Below are 20195 nucleotides of genomic sequence, written 5' to 3'. Positions count from 1 at the left end.
AAATATTGGGAGGTTTATTAATCAAGAAGAAAGAGGAGAAAACCCCAGCAGAAATATCAGATTTCGAACTGGGGGTTTGAGGAAGCAAGAAACACATCCTGCAATTTGAGATTTGATCTCTCACAGACTCAAGAGAGAAGAGACAATTCTGCCCTCTTCGTCCCTAGACTTCTCCTCCTTCAGCCGCCGCCACTACCTGTTGGAAGATTGGATCTTTGCAGCAACAGGAAGTCAAAAAAGTAATTCTTGACAATAGTCTTGCAAGAAAGGCAAAAGGATTCGGTGTTCAAGGTTTCCAGAGGGTTCTTGTGAAGAATCCAGTGTGTAGGACACACCCTGCTGGTTCCGTTCCATCCACAGCTGTGTCATCTTTAGTAGGAGCGGATCTTGGTCACTTCTTTGGGCGTGAACACCAACTTTGGAAGATATTATTTCTCCAGATCAGGTATAATCCTTCCTGTTTCCTTTTGGTTCAGATCTGGTTTGTTTATGGTTCAAGTAGGATCCTTGAATAATGTATTCTAAATTTAGGGAATATGATTCCCAGTTGAAAGAAGGTAGGAAATTTTTTTTGAAATTCACCCCCATTCCGCACCTTTTTTGGCATCCATTGGATGGATCCTATCATTCTTTTAGTGGTATCAGAGCCACAGATTCGAATCTTGAACCCAAAGAAAATCAGATCTGACCCTGCGTAGATGAACAGAAAATGTTCTGCCAAGATCTGCGCAGATTGCTTTCTTTTTTTTTCCAAGAAATAGTTTCTTGTTAAGGGCGTTTGATCTAAAATTAATTTTGTTAAATCCAAAAATTTATTTAGAATTGTTCTTTATTTATTTTTGATTTAATGGATTGTTCGAACCTGGTTATCGCAGTGCAGATTTGGTGCAGATAGTCTGCGCATCCTTTTTCTTCCTTTTATTATTATTTGGTCTGTAAATAATTTTTTTTCTAGACTGAATGTATAGGATTTAATCAATAATGTAATTAATTAATAGAAATAGGATTTCTGTTTTATTTATTTTCTTGATTAAAGAAGAAGGAAGAAGAAAGTAGTTCTTGACAATAGTCTTGCAAAAAAGGCAAAAGGATTCGGTGTTCAAGGTTTCCAGAGGGTTTTTGTGAAGAATCCAGTGTGTAGGACACACCCTGCTGGTTCCGTTCCATCCACAGCTGTGTCATCTTTAGTAGGAGCGGATCTTGGTCACTTCTTTGGGCGTGAACACCAACTTTGGAAGATATTATTTCTCCGGATCAGGTATAATCCTTCCTGTTTCCTTTTGGTTCAGATCTGGTTTGTTTATGGTTCAAGTAGGATCCTTGAATAATGTATTCTAAATTTAGGGAATATGATTCCTAGTTGAAAGAAGGTAGGAAATTTATTTTGAAATTCACCCCCATTCCGCACCTTTTTTGGCGTCCATTAGATGGATCCTATCATTCTTTCAGTGGTATCAGAGCCACAGGTTCGAATCTTGAACCAAAAGAAAATCAGATCTGACCCTGCACAGATGAACAAAAAATGTTCTGCCAAGATCTGCGCAAATTGCTTTCTTTTTTTTTTCCAAGAAATAGTTTCTTGTTAAGGGCATTTGATCTGAAATTAATTTTGTTAAATCCAAAAATTTATTTAGAATTGTTCTTTATTTATTTTTGATTTAATGGACTGTTCGAACCTGGAGATCGCAGTGCAGATTTGGCACAGATAGTCTGCACATCCTTTTTCTTCCTTTTATTATTTTTTGGTCTGTAAATAATTTTTTTTTTATTTTTCTAGACTGAATGTATAGGATTTGATCAATAATGTAATTAATTAATAGAAATAGGATTTCTGTTTTATTTATTTTCTTGATTAAAGAAGAAGGAAGAAGATGGCGGCGCTGGAGATTCACAGATGGAGAAATTGCCTACTGCGATTTACAGTTTATGAAACTGTAACTTTTATGTTTGACCTCTGTTTTGCAAGTGGTACGAACAATCCATATTTTTGATTTGTGATTGTCTAAAATAAACAATCATTAATTTCAGATCTCTCATGAATTAATTCTTGAATTGAAAATCAGTTTTGGACCATTTCGGATTAGATTGGACCAAAACTGTTTGGACCGAATCTGAGATTCGAAGGGGGCTGTTTTTCAATCCATATTTCTCACACTAGTTATTCCAAATCTGATGTTCAATTACAGGGATTAATTCGGCCCACCTGTAAAGCCCAGTTTTAAAGGGTTAAAACTGCAAAAACCCATTATTGTGAGAAAAGCTGTATGGGCCGAACTGCTAACTGCTATTCAGCCCATACACCTAGTAAACATTAATTGTTAATGCTTTAGGTTTTTAAATGGGCTATTCGATGGGCTTCACAGTAGTTAATTGATTGGATCAATTTTTCCTTTTCATGTGATGTTTGGATGTATGATGTGCTGCGACCATGGGCCATAAGCACTTGGCCCATGATAATTCGTTAGTGGCTCTTGCGCACACCATGGTTGAATGCACATCATTGCCATGGTGTCCCTTAAGGTCATTGGATGACCCCTCTCTACTTGGTGGGCCCCACAACTCTAAAAAGGGATGCGTACGGAACCCCTAGCCAATTGAGTTCCACTAAAAATCTGGCTTTATGAAAGCCAGTGGGAGCTACTTTGGTTTGACTTAAATTAGAACTAGGGCGTAATTTTGTTCCCTCCAAGCAAATATGAGTGCGTGTGATAGGGAGATCCATTTGATGGACTTTCTAAAGGCCTTCCGTCTTTAGCATAATGATGGGTCCATCAGTAATGAGGAAACGCACTATAAAATTGGGTTATCCATTTGTTGTTGGATCTGTTAGAGTGTTTCATTAGATGATAGGGGCATCATAGACCGATGTGGGAGAGGCTTCACTAGAAAATGGGATTTCTCTCACGGTACCTTGGCGTAACCTGAATATGATGTGTGTGCACTCACTGGACAGAAAGGTTTACCTGAAAATGGCTCTGAACCTTATCCGATAGAGGCCAAAGGGAAACTCATCTGATGAATGGATATGATCCGTCACAGAAAGGTAGTGGGGTTATGCAGCTGAAACAGTTGGCTTCACGCACCCTATGTGATTTTCCACATTTCAAGAGACATTCCGTCGTCTCCGTCACTAAAAAGGGAGGGAAAATCTCAGAGATGAATAAATGGGAATGGAATATAGATTAAAATCCAGATCTATGTAGGTAACATGAATCAAACTAAGGTTGTGGACTAACGTTCTTGCTATTTTATCAGAAAATGGCAAACGGTCAATTTGCAAAGCTTCTAGATGATAACAAGCTTAAGGGCCCAAACTATGCCGACTGGTACAGAAATCTTATGCTGGTCCTAACTTCTGAAAAGTTAGATAAGGTGGTGAAAAATCCTACCCCGGAACGTCCGGGTGATAGGGCTTCTGAGGTCCGTAGGAGGGACTACCAAGATTGGGAGGATAAGAACTCCCTAGCCCACTGCTTTGTCATTGCCACATTAGACAACTCAATATAGAGGCAACTCGATTAGATTGAACTGGCCAAGGACATATTGGATAGTCTAAGAACAATGTATGAAGAGCAGAACCATTCTACTCGACAAAAGGTCCTGAAATTGTTCATGACCGCGCTGATGTCCAAGGGGCAGAAAGTTCATGACCATTGTCTTCGGATGATGGGTTACATTAACAAACTTGAAGCCCTTGGATCTGAGCTAGATCTTGGCATGCAAGTGGATGCCATCCTGAATTCTTTGCCCTCTTCCTTCAATGCGCTCACTATGAACTACAATATGAATAAGCTGAATGTCAGCGTCCAGGAACTCAGCAATATGTTGCAGAGGGCCGAGTATCTTTTAAAGAAGGATGAGCCTATGGTTATGCTTGCTGAAGCTAACAAATCAAGCAAAGAAAAAGAGAAAGGCAAAGAAGCCCCAGAAGAAAGCTGCCAAACCCAAGAAGCAGAAGAAGAACAAGGCATCGGATGTCTGTCACTTCTGCAAACAGACCGACCACTGGAAGAGGAACTATCCTGCCTACCTGGAATCTAAGAAAGGTAACATCGAAACTTGTGTCATAGAAACTAATATGTTAGTTACTTCTTTGTCCTGGTGTGTTGACTCCGGGGCTTCAACTCATGCGTGTAACTCACTGCAGGGGTTCAAAGTTAGCAGAAGATTGAGTGATGGCGAGGTGACACTATTCTTGGGAACGACTACAAGTGTTGCAGCTGCGGTAATAGGAACCGTAGAATTAGTTTTTAGAGAAGGAGTCCTTGTACTTAAAGATTGTCTTTATGTACAGAACTTGATAAGAAATTTAATTTATGTTTCTAAACTATGTGCTGATGGATATACTATTTATTTTAGTAATATGATTACTGTTAAACGGAATAACAAATTCATCGCATGCGGAGAACTGGAGAATGGTCTCTATGTTCGACAACCTTCTCTAGAAACTAACCTAACCGAAACTACGACGGTCGAAAATCCCAAGAAAAGGAATCATGATACAATTAATCCCACGTGCCTCTGGCATTACTGACTTGGCCATTTCGGTATTGACCGAATCACAAGACTGGTAAAGGATGGTCCTTTGGATTTTCTAACCGTAGAAAATCTTCCCACTTGTGAGCCTTGCCTTCAAGGTAAGATGACTAAGCGGCCATATGACGGTAAGCCTGAAAGATCTGGAGGCACACTTGACCTAATACATACTGATGTATGTGGTCCCCTGAGTGTTAGGACACAGAATCAACACGTGTACTTCATCACCTTTACAGATGATTTTTCACGATATGGTTATGTGTACCTAATGAGACACAAATCTGAATCCTTTGAAAAGTTTAGAGAGTTCAGACAGGAAATCGAGAAACAGTTGGGGAGAGAAGTTAAGGCCCTTCGATCAGATCGAGGTGGCGAGTATCTCTTTGATGAATTCAGGGACAACTTAAAGGACAATGGGATAGTGTCACAAATAACTCCTCCTGCTACACCACAACTCAATGGTGTTTCAGAGAGGAGGAATAGGACCTTGTTGGACATGGTCCGTTCACTTCTCGTACACTCAAAATTACCCACATCCTTTTGGGGATATGCATTAGAGACTGCTATCTACGTGCTGAATCGGGTTCCAACCAAATCAGTTCCAAAAACTCCATATGAACTATGGACCGGAAGGAAGCAAAGTGTAAGACACTTGAAGATTTGGGGTTGTCCTGCACACGTTAGAAGAACAAGTGAGGACAAGTTGGAATCCAAAACCAGTCGTTGCCTATTTATAGGCTACCCAAAGGATTCAGTGGGTTATCTATTCTATGACCCAAGTGAGCAGAAAGTGTTTTGTAGTCGAAATGTCCAATTCTTAGAATCTGAATACATCTTGGACACTCACCGTCAGGACATAGTTCTTGATGAGGAGAGCTCACGAGTAGTGGGAGATGTCCCACAAGTTCCAAGTAGTGACCAACCTAGAAGGTCCACCCGGGTATCCAGACCACCAGTCCGATATGGTTATGACCAGGATACCTACCTGGTGGAAGCCTTGACTAGTGAAGAGGATCCTGTTACTTATGCGGAAGCTATGTTAGACATAGATTCCCAGAAGTGGGTGGAGGCCATGAGAGCTGAGATCGACTCAATGGAGACCAATGGAGTCTGGACTCTAGTGGATCCGCCGTCCGGGGTAAAAGCAATTGGCTGCAAATGGATCTACAAGAGGAAGAAGGGCCCCGGTGGCAGGATTGAGACCTACAAAGCTCGCTTGGTCGTGAAAGGGCATACTTAGAAAGAAGGCATCGATTATGAGGAAACCTTTTCGCCCGTGGCAATGCTTAAATCCATTAGGATCCTGCTAGCTGTAGCAGCATACCATAACTACGAGATTTGGCAAATGGATGTCAAAACCACGTTCCTGAATCGTGATCTTAGTGAAGATATCTACATGCAGCAGCCGCAAGGCTTTATTGCTGCTGGTCAGGAACACATGGTATGTAAACTCAATAGATCCATATATGGACTTAAGCAGGCTTCTAGGAGTTGGAACATCCGTTTTGATTCTTCCATCAAAACGTTTGACTTTGAGCAGAACCCGGATGAGCCATGTGTTTACAGGAAGTCCAGTGGAGATAAGATTACTTTTTTAGTACTGTATGTGGACGATATCCTACTCATTGGGAATAATGTAGGAATGTTGACTTCAGTCAAGATATGGTTGTCACAACAATTCTCCATGAAAGATCTTGGAGAAGCTTCATACATACTGGGTCTTCGACTCTATAGAGATTGATCGAAGCAGATAATTGGATTATCCTAGGCTGCTTACATTGACAAAATTATCAAAACGTACAACATGGAAAACTCCAAGAAAGGAAATGTTCCTTTCAGACATGGAGTAACTCTCTCCAAGAAGATGTCTCCCAAGACTTCTGAGGAGATTGAGGGCATGAGAGACGTTCCTTATGCCTCAACCGTAGGGAGCATCATGTATGCCATGCTGTGCACTCGCTCGGACATAGCTCAGGCGGTGAGTGTGGTAAGCAGATTCTAGGCTAACCCAGGGTAGGAGCATTGGACTACTGTGAAGAACATACTTAAATACCTTCGAAGGACAAAAGAGTTTTGTCTGGTATTCGATGGTAGTTCACTACAAGTTCTGGGGAATACCGATGCCGATTTCCAATCGGATCCAGATGATAGAAAGTCTACGTCTGGGTATGTTTTCATGATAGGATCGTGTGTTGTTTGCTGGAAAAGTAGCAAATAGGGGTCCACTGCATACTCCACAACTGAGGCCGAGTACATTGCCGCAAGTGGAGCTACCAAGGAAGCTGTGTGGATGAAGAAATTCATACATGAATTGGGAGTGATTCCGTCCAGCACATCACCCATCCCATTGTTGTGTGACAACAATGGAGCGATCGCCTAGGCTAAAGAGCCTCGGGCCCACTCGAAGTCAAAGCACATCGAGAGGAAGTACCATGTACTACGGGAGATCGTTGGTAGAGGGGACGTCCTAATTCAGAAGGTAGCATCAGCGGATAATGTGGCAGACCCATTGACTAAGCCACTAACATAGAAGGTGTTTGAGAAACACGTGGAAAGTATGGGACTCCGGCTTGTACCAGATTGGACCTAAGTGCAAGTGGGAGCTGTTAGATAGTCTTGTATGCCCTTAACTTCAATCGGATTTGATGTACTTTTGTTATTTAGTGGAAATAAATTTAAGTGCATGTTTGATTCATGTTGTTTGGTATAATTCTGTGTAAGACTCTAAAACTGGACACTTAAAGAAACTTGTGTTAGTTTTAAATGTTCACAGCCATTGGATAAGTCTGGGGAGATTTATCCTACCAAGGTTGATACTGGTGTGCCACCAAGTGTTGGGATGGCTTGTTTTGGCCATCAGGGTAAGACCCAAGGCACATGCAGTATGGGATTGCTTGAACCCTTGAACCAGACCAGATTTCCAGTGTTGCCCTAGACCTTGGAGATATTGGGCAAAACTGGAAAGTTACACCTGACCCCTAGACTCGATTATGACACATCACTAGGTGTGGGATCGGGCTGTCTTTGATGTGTCAATCAGTGAGATCCTTAGTGGGGGTCAAAACCTGGACATGTTGGGGCAGTCAGAGAATTCATCTGAGTGAGTGGTCATAGTGACAGAATCAGCCCCTTTGTCAGACAATGGTAATGATCGGTAATGCACTCTCTCTGATGGAAACCAAACTGCCGGCAATTGATTTCAATCGTTGGAATTTTGTTTTGCAAAAATAAGATATATATATATATATATATATATATGTTTATGTACGGTTTCAAAAGGATTTGCAAAAGGTTTTAATTCCCGGGATCCATGTGAGTGGAGAGTGTGGCACTGCTCCTTGCAGCCGAGAGAGAGGTCTTCTCTTGTCGGGCAGTGCTTGATCATTAAGGGCTGAGAGGTTAAGTGTAAGACCATTTAGGATAATACCTGATGGGATAATCTTGCACCTGCCCACAGTCCCTGGGTTTTTATAAGATGGCTTGGCCCAGGGACCACTTAATGTAAGTGTTGGGCCCATAGGGTCCATGTGATGGGCTCAAGGGGGTCACTGAGTCTTTCAATGAATTCGGCTGGGCCTTGTAATAAAGGCTGGGCCGAACCCATGTGTCTGGCGTGTAGATCAATGCTTGGGTCCCACGCCATACAAAGAAGCCCAACTGAGCAGTAGGTTGGAAACTAGTTAAACACTGAACACTTAATGGGCCAAAAGCCCATTTCGGACTTGGCTGATATGATCACCAGTTCATGGGGCGAATATGAGATTAGTGTTAGTAAAAGGATTGGGTCTTTGACCTTATCCTCTCTAAGAGACCAAATTCAAATTAGATTTGAATCTGGTAACCTCCTGATAAGATCAGGAGTTAACTAACTTAATCTGCAGATAGGATTAAGATTAACCTCTATCCAAATACTAATTTGGATTGGGATAACTCCCAAAATATTGGGAGGTTTCTTAATCAAGAAGAAAGTGGAGAAAACCCTAGCAGAAATATCAGATTTTGAATTAGGGGTTTGAGGAAGCAAGAAAAGCATCCTGCAATTTGAGATTTGATCTCTCACAAACTCCAGAGAGAAGAGACAATTCTGCCCTCTTCGTCCTTGGACTTCTCCTCCTTCAACCGCCGCCACTACCTGTTGGATGATTGGATCTTTACAGCAACAGGAAGTCAAGAAAGCAGTTCTTGACAATAGTCTTGCAAAAAGACAAAAGGATTCAGTGTTCAAGGTTTACAAAGGGTTCTTGTGAAGAATCCAGTGTGTAGGATGCACTCTGCTGGTTCTGTTCCATCCACAGCTGTGTCATCTTCAGCAGGAGCGGATCTTGGTCACTTCTTTGGACGTGAACACCAACTTTGGGAGATATTATTTTTCCGGATCAGGTATAATACTTCCTGTTTCCTTTTGGTTCAGATCTAGTTTGTTTATGGTTCATGTAGGATCCTTGAATAATGTATTCTAAATTTAGGGAATATGACTCCTAGTTGGAAGAAGGTAGGAATTTTTTTTTGAAATTCGCCCCCATTCCGTACCTTTCTTGGCATCCATTAGATGGATCCTATCATTCTTTCACTTGTTCGACTAGACTAGTTCGACGGAGCAAATTTCAGCCGATGGCAAGACAAGATGATCTTCTTTCTGACCACACTAAAGCTATACTATCTGTTGGACCCGAATCTGCAATCACTTCCTGAACTCACTGACAAAGACTCTGAGAAACTAAAGAAGGAAAGAGCAAAATGGGAAGAGGACTCACTTCTGTGCTGAGGACACATTTTGAATGCCTTATCAGGCTGGCTCTACAATTTCTACAAGGAACTTGCATCTCTAAAAGAAATCTGGAAGACCTTGGAATTCAAATACAAGGTGCAAGAAGTAGGTACGAATAAGTATCTTATTGCAAAATACTTTGACTTCACCATGAACGACCATAAACCTATACTGGAGCAAGTTCATGAACTATAAGTGATAGTCAATAAAATTCGATCCCTTAACATCATCCTTCCTGAATCTTTCCAAGTGGGAGCAATCATTGCCAAACTTCTACCCTCTTGGAAGGATTACAGGAAGAAGCTTCTGCACAAGGCTGAAGAACTTACCTTGGAGCAAATTCAGCAACACCTTCGTATTGAAGAAGAGTCTTGAATTAGAGACAGTAGGGATTAGACCCTGACCAGTATGCTGAACTCTAAGGTAAATTTTGTGGAAAATGGATCAAAGAAGACTAACCCTACATTACAAGTAAAGAAGAAGGATGGGAACTTCAGAATGAGCAACAACAAGAAAGGATCCTGCTATGTTTGTGGAAAGAAGGGGCATTATGCTCGAGTCTGCCGACATTGGAAAGGCAGAACCAAGTTTGCAAACATGGTAGAAGACAATCTCGTGGCCATGATTACTGAAGTCAACATGGCAGAAACGTCTTCTGGATGGTGGTTTGATTCAGGCGCCATAATCCATGTTTGTAAGGACAAGTCCTTATTCAAGACATATGAAGAAGTGACTGATGGCTAGGAGGTACAGATGGGAAACCAAACATGTGCCAAAGTTGCTGGAAGAGGCAATGTAGAGTTGAACTTCACCTCCGGAAAGACACTGACTCTCCTGAATGTTCTCCATGTTCCTGACATTAGAAAGAACTTGGTCTCAGTAAATCTTGTTTGTAAGAGGGGATTCAAAGTTGTCTTTGAATCCGACAAACTAATCATATCCAAGAATGGGATGTTTGTTGGAAAGGGATATGGTTGTAATGGTATGTTCAAATTAAATATTAATGAAGGAAAAGTTTATGCTTATATTGTTGATTCTTTCTCTTTATGGCATGATAGATTAGCACACTTGAATTTTAAATCCATAAAGAACATGAGCAAACTAGGTATAATTGCTTACAGTAATGAATCAACTGGAAAATGTGAAATATGTGTAAAATCTAAAATGGCTAAGAAATCTTTCCCTAGTGTTGAGAGAAATTCTCAACTTCTAGAACTAATCCATTCTGACATCTGTGAACTCAATGGTGTATTAACTAGAGGAAGCAAGAGATACTTCATAACATTTATAGATGACTTTTCTAGGTACACCTATGTCTACCTTATGAGAACTAAGGATGAAGCCTTTGACATGTTTAAACTATATAAGACTGAAGTTGAAAATCAATTAGAAAAGAAAATTAAAATCCTTAGAAGTGATAGGGGTGCTGAATACTTTAAAAATGAGTTTAATTCTTTCAGTGAAGAATTTGGAACAATACATCAGTGTTCTGCTCCTTATACCCCTTAGCAGAATGGCCTGACTGAAAGGAAAAATAGAACACTTACAGAAATGATAAACTGCATGTTGTTAAAAGCTAATGCACCCTTAAACCTGTGGGGGGGGGGGGAAAGCACTCCTAACAGCCTAACATTTACATAACAGAATTGTTTCTAGAGTTAATAACAAATGCCCATATGAATTATGGACAGGAAGAAAACCTACTTTAGCATATCTAAAAGTGTGGGGGTGTTTAGCATATTATAGAGTTCCAGATCCTAAAAGAACCAAATTAGAACTCAGAACTAAGAAAAGTATGTTTGTTGGATATGCAGAACATAGTACGGCCTATAGGCTTCTAGACTTAGAGTCCAACATAATTATTGAAACTAGAGATATTGAATTCTTTGAAAATAAACTATGTTCTAAACCTGCAGAAAATGAATCCACAGAAAATGACAGAGAAACTCAGATCTCAATACCTGTTGATAATAATGAGACTAAAAGAAGAAATGACACAACTATAACACCTACAATAGGACTTAGAAGAAGTCAAAGACAAAGAATAGAGAAACACTTAGGTTTAGATTTTATCTCTACTCAGTCAATTGTATTTTTGGTTGAGGCTGATAGAAAGAAGATTTTAAATAAAATACCCATTGTCCTAAACATTGAAAATGATCCAAAAACCTATAGTGAGGCCATGACCTCTAGAGATGCTGCCTTTTGGAAGGAAGCTATAAATGATGAAATGGATTCAATAATGTCAAATAACACATGGGTACTAGTAGATCTGCCTCTAGGATCAAAACCAATAAAATGTAAATGGGTGTTTAGAAGAAAATACAACATTGATGGAACTGTGCAAACTTTTAAGGCTAGATTGGTAGCCAAAGAATTTAGTCAAAAGGAATGGATTGATTACTTTGACACTTATGCACCAGTGGCTAGAACAACTTCTATTATAACACTTATAGCATTAGCATCCATTTATCACTTATCTGTTCACCAAATGGATGTTAAAACTGAAGAGGTTTATATGGAACAACCAGAAGGATTTGTTCTTCCTAGAAACGAGAAGAAAGTCTGTAAATTGGTTAAATCACTATATGGATTAAAACAAGCACCTAAACAGTGGCATGAGAAATTTGATTCTTGCATTATAGCTTTTGGTTTTAAACATAATAGTGTTGATAGATGCATCTACTCAAAATTTACTAAAAATTATGGAGTAATTGTGTGTCTTTATGTGGATGATATGCTTATTGTGGGTACAAATATGGTTGGCATAAATGAAACAAAAAACTACTTATCCTCTGTTTTCAAGATGAAAGATTTAGGAGAATTAGATACCATTTTAGAAATAAAAGTTAAAAAGCATAGTAGGGGCTATGCACTAAGCCACACATTATATTGAGAAAGTACTTGAGAAATTTAAGCATTTAGGTTTTAAAGAATATATCACCCCATATGATTCTAGTATAAAACTAGTAGAAAATACTGGTCGAGCAATTGCACAACTTGAGTATGCTAGTGCAGTAGGGAGCTTGATGTATGCTATGCTTTGTACCAGACCTGATATTGCATTTGCAGTAAGTAAACTCAGTCGGTTTACAAGTAATCCCGGTATAGAGCACTGGAAGGCAATTGGGAGAGTTCTTGGGTATCTCAAGAGAACCCTGGAACTTGGCTTATTTTATTATGATTATCCAGCTGTACTAGAAGGGTACACTGATGCAAGTTGGATTACCGGTAATGGAGATAACAAGTCCACATCTGGATGGATTTTTGTCCTTGGTGGGGGTGTGATCTCTTGGGCATCTAAGAGACAAACTTGTATATCTCACTCGACCATGGAATCCGAATTCATAGTCTTATCGGCTGCTGGAAAAGAGGCTGAATGGATTAGGAATTTATTATTGGATATAAAACTTTGGCCTAGTCCTATGCCTCCAATTTCCATTTACTGTGATAGTGAGGCAACTCTGTCAAGGGCCTACAGTGGTACCTACAATGGTAAGTCCAGACATATAAGTCTGAGACATGAATTTGTTAGGCAACTGGTTCAAGATGGAGTCATCACTATAACCTATGTGAGGTCAAGTAAAAACTTGGTTGATCCTCTTACCAAGGGTTTAGCCAGAGAATTGATAAGAATGACAACAAAAAAGATGGGATTAAAATCCTTTACTTAGTCACCTATAATGGTAACCCAACCTGATCTGAAAATCCATCAGTATTGGGTTTAATGGGTAACAACAAGTTACAGCAATGTGACTGTTAGCACTGACATTGAGAAATTTCCCATCACAACATAAACAGTGTTGTCTGTTATGATGAAAGGTTGAGATAAACTCTTAATAAAGTTCTAAAATGTGTCAAATAACGGAGCACATAGTGAAACTTCACCTATGTGAACATAGAAGTGGTGCTGCTTCTCATGAGGGTTTGGATTTGCTCTCGGGATTGTTCATGAAACCAGGAAATAAGCACATGGCCATCACAGTGCTGAGCAAAATTTGAAACTCTTGCAGAGACTGAACATTTTTATGTGTATAGGTGTCTCTGGTCTGTCTTGAGAGTAGTTGGTTTAAGGTCTTACCACTAATAACTTTGACAAGGCTCTGAGATAACTATACTAACAAGAGGTTTAAGTTGATAAACACCTTTTGTATGCATAACTGTGTCATAGTAGTTTGGATTGAGAGAGAACTATGTAATTGATCAATCAATGTGGGGGATTGTTGGATTTTAATCTCATAAGAGATTAAATCCAATGGGTTTGATTGGTCAATTACATGAAAAATTGCACTTGTACACTTGTTTGAAAAAATCAGTTTTTCTCTTACAAAAACCCAGTTTTACACTCCTTAGAATTAGTAGAGGAGAGTATGGGGATTCGATACCGCGCAACGCGCGCGCATGCGTGTGTGTGGCGCAATGAGGCGCTTTAGAGGCACACTTCGCTCACACTCGCGTGGCTTGCAATGGGCGGCTCTGGTTTTGGTACGTTGATGACCGTTGATCACCATTGATGAGATCAATGGTCACGATTCGATCGAATGTGATCAAGAGGCACAATTCAAAGTTAACAATCACCAACTGTTAACAACTTTTTAAACAACCACAATGTCTGAAATTGTGATTGTTCAAGGTTCCTTCTCTAAACCAGCACCTACATTTTCCTCATACCTCTTCACAAGTTATTTAAGGAGCATGAATCAGACTCCAAAAACACAATTTCGAAATTCACTATCTCTCTCTCTCTCAGTCCGGTTTGCTACAGTCTCACAGAAGGTTTCTTTGGAGACTCTTCAACTTTGCTGGTTGCAGATTCTCACCCAAGGCTCTGTTGTATCCTGGGAACGAATTTGCCTGTAACCCAACAGCAAACTCAGTAAAACTGAGTGGGGGCAAATAACGTTCTAAAGACAGTGTTTTCAGACGTGCCTCAGAGCTTCTCCTCCTAAGTTATAGTGACCCCATCTTCCCAACACCTACTTCCATCCCCCACTACACCAAAGCAAAGACGAAATGATAAGAGTGTAAAACGGACGGATACATTGGTAATTAAGCCTCCAAGAAAGCAGAGATTGTTGGGTTAATCAATCATTCTAAAAAACACACTAACTAATTAAGAACAGATTTTGTTTTTTCTTGCCCTCAAAACGTGGAGCATGATTACCCAGCTTGAACTTTAAACAATCAAGCACATTAGATCTTTAAAAAAAGGTTGAAGTTTCTCACCAGTGATTTTCTTCTTTTTCTTCTTACATAGCCAACAGTAACCAAAGGTGGATAAAAGCAACATTGCGATAATGACTGGTATAACAATAGCTACAACTGTTCCAGTTGAAGTTTTTTCATCTTTTCCTGCATTAAAGGGAAAAAGGATGTTCATATACAGAACATATACTGATAAGCATTGAAGTTTGCTATGTTGGAGAGAGGTTATTCTAACACCAAACCCATCCCGAAAAGACCAAAGGAGATAGAACTATTAACGCTAATCAAGTAAATTTTAATATGAACATCTGGTTTGGAGTGGACAGTTTCCGCGGGTAGAACTCCCCTGTTTTTGGATACTGTATTGAATGAATTTTTCTTAACAGAAAAGAAAAAGAAAAAAGCAGATAATTGCTGAATTGAGAATCAAAAGTTCAAAGAGTTTACCTGAAGCGACAGTTCTATTACTCGGAGCCCGAAGGGAAAGAGGAATAGGTGATGGAGCAGGCACTGAAGCAGTGGTCCGGTAGAAAGGATACACCTCGTACCTCACATTACAGCTAGATCGAACAACCCTTGCTCCTACCGCTCCACTGCAACAAATAGGGAAAAGGGAGATGGCAACTCTGAGACATTGGTTGCAGTCGTTCCCTGATTAATCCGGCGTGCACTGAGCATGGCAATACAAAGTTTGGAAACTCGTATAGTTGGTCTCTAAAGTGGTAAACTTGCTAGCAGAAGAGACCACCTCAGTTGCAAGCTTGCCCAGCTTATCCCCCACCAGCTTATTGAATTGCCCAGGGTTCGAGTTGTTCTGTGAATTCAACAAAATAAACAACGGTTCCTCATCCATGATAGAGAAGAATGAGTGGTTGGAATAGCGTAACAGACACTCGTCATACCAAATAATTGCAACTTGACGGTTGGGGCATCGCTGGATGATAGCTTCAGCGGCGGTGTTGAGACACTCACGGCAGAGGTCGTCGGTGTCATCGCCTCTGCAGAGAAAGAGGCCGTATACGGTATCGGAACCCCGACCAGCAGTGGCGTTGTAGAAACCGTTGTTGGTGGGTGTGGCGTTAGAGGAGAGGGAAGAGAGGAGAAGGTTGAGGTTGGCTTGGTACGTGCCATTAGAAGGGTAAGTGGTGGTATTTGGACAGATGGCATCGAGGTAAACAGGATTGGGCTCCCTCGGCTAAGGAAAGAAAGGAAGAAAAGAAATACGAAACTGATCATTTCTCCTGAGATAGCACTACTGCCGCTGTAAGCAGGGTCTATGCTCGTTGATGATCATTAGTTCAGTACATGAGCGAGGAAGCATTAATTTATTTATTTACCATATAAAGTACTTAAGTTATAAATAAAAGAATCCTTTATTTATTAGTCTATCTTTTGCAATTATTTGCTATTGTCAAATTCCATAACATTGGCTTGGTTGTAGCAACTAGCAGGAGAAATTTTGTAAGTTCAGACGTTGAATTGGAAGATTTTAAATTAAAAAAAAAGGGTGATGAGGTTTTGTAATGAAAATTTTATATAATTGTCAGTTCAAAAGTCAAAGACGCCACCACTATCATTCTAATATGTGGGTTTGTGTAGAAAAGTGAAAAAGAAACCCAGGATTGATGAGATGAACTTGGAAGGCTAATGGAAGAGCAGCAGGGCAGAGGCAGAGGGAGAGGCAGAGCAGAGGCCATTTAATTAATATCATCACTAGCTACTTGATAGTAAAATCGGACCCGTTGAAGCATGAAAATTAGATAGCTATAAGGTTGTCGTTTGCCTCAACAAATAGGTTATGGGAACCTAAAATGTGAGGCTTTCAAACCACCAGCCACCCAATAATATGCACCGGACAAGGCAATACAGCAGCGTCTGAGACCTGATTTGGTTCATGGCATCAGCCAACTATCCAAGAGCCCAATTAGATTGAAAATTGATTTGGCTTTGAGGTAATCAACATGGTCAAGAAGAATAATCGCGTTCATATATATATATAGCAGCAATAACATATCTTCGTCAAGCTAGTAAATGTCACTTTCTGGTTGCATCAGTGCTGAAAGATATCTTCAATATATTGTAGAGGAAGAGGCCATATATCGAATTGGTACTTTGACCAGCAGTGGTGTGGAAAAAGCCATTTTCATGGGTATAATTATCAGAAGAAAGAGTAGAGAGAGGTTTAGGTTGGCTTCATTCTTCCCTTTTTTCTTTGTCGTTGGTAAACAGACAAAAGGCTGGCTTCATTCTTCCCATTATTAGTATTACTTTGTTGAATTTGAAAAATATTTCTCAAAGTAGACAGAGTCAACATTAGTAATAACAAGGCTATAGATCGTTTCTACTCCATTATCTCATCTTCTTCATAATTCTAAGACACTCATGCAGCCATGATTTCAATTGTTTTCCTGTTTATAACAGTATTTTATGTTGCTATTTCTATGTAGTTCTCTACCTGCCATCAAGGCCTTCTCCTTCATTTCTTCTAAACCCGAATCAATTTACTCCCAACACTGTTCCACTTCAAGGCCTACTCAAACACTCAACTCAAGAACTCCACCTGATTCAACTATCAACGACACGCTTCTCATCGTGATATATACTACCTTGGCTGTAATTCAGTAATTGAAACACACAGAATAGCCGCTGAGCATCAAACTCCTGTTGCCATAGTGGTCTGTCAGCTACATCCTCTTGAACACACAATAAACCAATGTGGATACATCTCATCAGTAGCAACTCCAAAGCTGTTCCCTCATTCCAATGTCTCCAAACCTAATAACAATTCGTCCTTATGTCACTGATTAGTTATTCAGGGAGCCTGGTAAATCAAATGGGATCTTGTAATTCTGCATGGCTTCTTTCAATATAGATGGTGATAATAAATATTAGGCACATATTTAGGCTGCAACTAATGAGTACACTAGCTAACAAAAGGTGCCATTTGAGGTTTCAACTAGTGATTAATTTCAAAAACAAGGTTTCAGATTGCTCTCAATGACTCCCTGTAATGTACTACGGGCACACGACCATTAAAGCAATATTAAGTATATGATTATCATCAAAGGAATTAGGATTAGTATTTGAAAGGATTTCATACTTGCATGACTCAGAAGATCCTCTGCAACTCTGATAGAAAAAACTGTTCCTCTTGCGGCCAGTTATAGATCTCTAAAAGTAAGACACCATAGCTATATATATATATATATATATATATATACATCTGATTTAACGGAGAACTGTCCATGCATTGCATATTCCGGACACATGTAACCACTGTGAACAGATATTCAAAACCTAACACATGTAGGAGAGGAGCATGAGTTCAACTCTGGTCCCCCTCCGTTGAGCTAGGGGTGAGCCCACGTTAACAACTGAAGAAGTTGAGGGAAGTGCAATCCTTAGTACTGAACAAATCAGCAACCTGAGCTTCAGATGCAACACTTTTATAACAACCAGTTGCTTGCGCACCACTTTCTCATGCATGAAGTGGAAATCCACTTCAATGTGTTGCTTTGGTCTTGCATGAAGCACCATATTCATAGTTGGTGCAATGGTTAAGACATTGTCACACCATAGGATAGGAGGTGACCGAATAGGGATGTGAAGCTTATGGAGTAAAGAACAGAGTCGATAGAGCTTAGCGGTTGTGTGAGCTAAAAAAAAGTATTCAGCTTAGTGGATTAGCACGCTACCGTAGTCTGCTTTTCGGCACTCCAAGAGATGGGTTGGAGCCCAAGAAAACACAAAGGGCACCCAGCCCAATCTACATCGCAAGAGGCTGAAAGAGTAATTGGGCCTGGTGTAAGATGAAGCCAGTGGGTAAGTGTACCCTTTAGATTTCTAAGAATGCATTTCATAGTAGTAAGATGAGTTTGGTGTGGTGCTTGAAGAAACTAGCAGACTTGGTTCACGGAGAAGGAAATGTTGGGCTGTGTCAATGTGTTGTCAAGTTGGAAGTCCCCTACAATACTGCAATAAAGGCTTCGATCAACAAGAAGGGGACTATCATCAGTACTAAGCTTAGCGACAGATTCCAGAGTGATGATGCGTTTGCTACTCACCACGGCACTGCAATCCAACAAATGCATGATGTACTTGGCTTGATCAAGGAACAAACCAATAATGGTGCATCTCACCTGAACATCAAGAAAGAAAGACAGTTGGCCCAAGTCCTTCATGCGAAAATTGTTATGCAACTATTGGATAAGTTGAGATTGAGTAGTCCCAAGTTAGTGAGGGATGAGATAAACTTATCATACTAGGCCCATGGAACCTGTCGAATCCCGTAAATTGATTTCTTCATTTTGCAAACATAATTGGGCCTGACTGGGTAGCGGGTGGAGTAAGCTTTGGGTTTGAAAATTCTCACTGAGTGGGTAATCCTAGAGTAAGTATGGGTGGGTGCAGCAGTTATTGGGCCAGATCTGGGACTTTCAATAAGTTGGGTGGAAGAGGGAACAGAAGGGGGTGGGTTAGGCCCAACGGTAGATGGTGGTTCAGGCCCCAAAATGGTATTATCATGTGGATGGTTGATATGGTATCAATAGAGGATGGAAGGATTAGGTCAGGTATAACAGTGGGTGGTGAGTAGGTTGAGAAAATGAAGTAGGTTAAACACCATTGGAGGAGCAGATGAGGAGGGAGAACACCAAACAATGTCAATGGGTCGTTGAATGGAAGGGAGCCAATGGTAAAGAATGGCTAAGTCAAGTTAGGGAGAGGAAGAAGAAGATAAGGATGCAAGGGAAAACATGGACTCATCCAAGGTAACATGGCGTGAAATATAAACCCGATGAGAGGTGATAAGGACGAACCCAAGGTTGTAGGCAAGAAATACACATTGGTTGGACTAAGGTTCAAGTTTATCGCGATGGTAAGGACGAACCCAAGGCTAACAAAGACACCCAAATGAATGAAGGTGGGTGTAGTCTGGTTTGGAGCCAAAAAGAAATTCATTAATTAGGAGAGGATGGAGAAGATAGATGACAGTATGAAAAGTTTCAATGACGTGACGGTATTTCCATTCAACAACACCATTTTGGGCTTGGGTGTGGGTTGATGTGAGATCCCATGTGCTAGAAAATTCTCCACCTCTGTCGGTATGAATGATTTTAATTCATGTTTCAAAGAGATTCTCAACTCTTGTTTTGAATGAGATGAATATCACATAAAATCATTCACAAATAAAACATAATACTTATAGTTGGAAATAAAAAGCACAGGGGTGATCCCAAAAAATCATAATGAATAAGATGCAATGGTTTAGTGGAACGAGAATGAAACATAGTAAATGGTAACTGAATACTCTTTCAAGTTTACAAGATAAACACAAGCTATTATTTGCAAAGAAAGGAATAGATAAAAGAAGAAAAATTTCTAGATTGAATGTCGTGATGGATGACCTAAGTAATGGTGTCATTCGGAAGGTTTAAAATTTCGATACGATACGCCCAATCTCATATCATATGTTTTAAAAATCAATACAGGATATGCATGGAAATCAGATGTTTCATATTTTTTTGTGCATATCGAGGGCGTATCGGGGGTGTATCAGGGCGTATTGGGGGTGTATTGGGGTGTATCAGTAGTGTATCGACGAAAAAATACAACAAAAAACTAAAAAAAAAGTTAAAGGGGAAAGCAAGCTTCTTTTCCCCGAAATAAGCCTTATTTCACCCCCAAA

General features: G+C 40.1%; 1 pseudogene; it reads right to left on the bottom strand.

Annotated features, from left to right (window-relative positions):
* The window catches only part of LOC148875542 (cysteine-rich receptor-like protein kinase 25), a 42039-nt pseudogene extending 23993 nt beyond the window's left edge, over positions 1–18046 (bottom strand).
* Positions 18047–20195: the final 2149 nt, after the last annotated feature.

This window comes from Nelumbo lutea, chromosome 1, assembly GCF_056320005.1.
Source record: "Nelumbo lutea isolate HS-2025 chromosome 1, American lotus-T2T, whole genome shotgun sequence".
NCBI lineage: Eukaryota > Viridiplantae > Streptophyta > Magnoliopsida > Proteales > Nelumbonaceae > Nelumbo > Nelumbo lutea.
This window is presented reverse-complemented; position numbering and strand designations above follow the sequence as displayed.